This window comes from Penaeus monodon, chromosome 14 (assembly GCF_015228065.2).
Source record: "Penaeus monodon isolate SGIC_2016 chromosome 14, NSTDA_Pmon_1, whole genome shotgun sequence".
NCBI classification, from domain to species: domain Eukaryota; kingdom Metazoa; phylum Arthropoda; class Malacostraca; order Decapoda; family Penaeidae; genus Penaeus; species Penaeus monodon.
This window is the reverse complement of record NC_051399.1, coordinates 7,472,587-7,475,086: the sequence shown is the minus strand read 5'-3', so window position 1 is coordinate 7,475,086 and position 2,500 is coordinate 7,472,587. Positions and strand designations below refer to the sequence as shown.

At 40.8% G+C, this 2,500-nt stretch overlaps 1 protein-coding gene across 1 annotated transcript in view; it reads left to right on the top strand.

Annotated features, from left to right (window-relative positions):
- Positions 1-2,500, top strand: part of LOC119580833 (choline/ethanolamine kinase-like) — a 68,399-nt gene that overhangs the window by 40,178 nt on the left and 25,721 nt on the right. The window lies entirely within an intron of this gene.

The following is a 2,500-nucleotide window of genomic DNA, read 5'->3' as shown; positions in this document are numbered from 1 at the left end:
ACACACACACACACACACATACACGCGCGCCTGCGTGCGCGCTATATATATATATATATATATATATATATATATATATATATATATATATATATATATATATATATATATATATATATATATATATCGTAACAGATGATCTAACTAAGTGCCCGTCGTGTAGATATCCAGAACGCACACGCACTTTGTAAATATGTTTTGGTTTGCATGAGACAATTTCTGCTGCAGTTCTAGGCTTATTGACGATATCTTGGATGTGGAGGAGGAAGTGGAGCTGGGAGATGTGGAGGAGTGGAGGTAGAGTGTAGAGTCAGAAAAGTGTGGGTGTGTTGAGGTGTGGAGTGTGGTGTGTGGGATAAAGCGGTGTTGAGATGTGGAATTCGGAAGTGTGGAGTGTTGAGCTATCAACCCAGGTTGCGTGACGGCACGAAGAGGTGCAAGAGGGAAGGGGAGGGGGGTGGAAGGGAAGGAAAGGGAAGGAAAGGATAGGGAGGGGAAGGGAAGGGAAGGAGAAGAAAGGAAAGGATAGGTAAGGGAAGGGAAGGGGATGGGGAGGGGGGGCGACGAGAAGAGGGGAAGCGAAGAGCCCCACCCCCCACCCCATCCCTACTCCTACCCCCCTCCCTCCTCCCCCGCAAGTACGAGCGCCCTGCCATGACCTTGTGCCCTTGGAGAGAGGTCAAGGCCTCCTCTTGCGGGACCAGCTTCAGGAGGTCCTCCCGAAGGCGAAGGGAAGCTCCGAAGCTGCGACGGGGGAAGACCCGGGCGGCGAGAGGACAGGGAGAGTCAGGCGCCATTTAAAAAAAAAATACTTGTCTTATAAAAAGTGATTCCTTTATATTCTTTTTGTGCTGTAAAAGAGAAAGATAATGAAAGAAAATGTAAGGAAGGTGAAAGGAAGAAAAAAAAGAATGAAAGAAATTACGTAGATGGTTAAGTAGATATAGATACAGTTGTGAATATATGGACAACATAGATTGATTCACACACACACGGTCACGTGTCGCTTTACGCGCGCGTGCGTGTGTATCGCTGGTTCAGTACCGAAGGCTGGACGTCACGTGGGTCAGGGAACCAGTTTTTAGTTGGTTGATATGAAAATGTAAGACACGTTGCATATGTGTGTGTATATATATATATATATATATATATATATATATATATATATATATATATACATATATTTATATATATGTATGTATATATATATAAGGCCGCGATGGCCGAATGGTTAGAGCATCGGACTCAAGACTGTCACGACGGCAGTCTGAGTTCGAGGGTTCGAGTCACCGACCGGCGCGTTGTTTCCCTTGGGCAAGGAACTTCACCTCGATTGCCTACCTAGCCACTGGGTGGCCAAGCCAGCCCAAGTCAGTGCTGGTCCCAAGCCCGGATAAAATAGAGAAAATGATTACCTAAAAAGGTAACACCGGCACTCTCCGTGGAAAGGAACTGGGGACCCTACCACGTACTCACTCCAAGAGCATCACAACATGAAAACTACAATTAAGTATCATGCTGTGACCACGGCGGTTCAGACATGAACCTACCGTTAAAAGAAGAATATATATATATATATATATATATATATATATATATATATATATATATATATATATATATATATATATATATATATATATATGTGAATATAAATGTATATATATATATATATATATATTATATTATATATATTATATATAATTTATATTATTATATATATATATATATATATAATTATATATATATATATATTATTTATATATTATTATATTATATATATTATTTATATTATATATATATATATATATATATATATATATATAATATATATATTATATAAAATATATATATATATATATAATATATACATATATATATATATATATATAATTATATATTTATATTAATACCTACACACGCGCGCACACATGTATACCGGTACTTTTGTATACGTGTGTGACCATATGGGACTTCGCAGGCATTAATCAAGTATTAATACTATTTCCGCGGTTCGGGCGTCCCGTCTGGCCTTAGAGAAAGAGGAAGAAATAGCGAAAGTCCGACTCTTTTTTTTTCCATTTCGCCCCCGATTTCAAAATGTCACTCACTCAGCCTCCGTCGTCGCCGCCATCAGTCACAGTGGCGCGCGCTGAAAAAAGGTCGCGTCCGTTGCTGATTTGTTCCTGTCTGTCCTTCCTTCCTCCTTTTCTTTCCTTCTCCTGTTCCCCCTTCGTTTTGTCCTCTCCTCTTTCTGTCCTCTCTTCCTGTTATTCGTTCTTTCTGCCATTCCTTCGTTTTCTCGTTGCGTCCTTCTCTTCTCTTTTTTTTTTGTCTCTCCAGATTTCCCCTCTTCGTTCGTTCCAGCGTCCTCTCCTTCCTCCTTTCCTTTCTTCTGTGTTTCTTAGCTTCTGTTTTTCCTACCTCCCTCCCTCTTCCCCTCCCTCCCTCCTTCCCTCCCTCCCTCCCTCCTTCCCTCCCTCCCTCCCTCCCTCCCTCC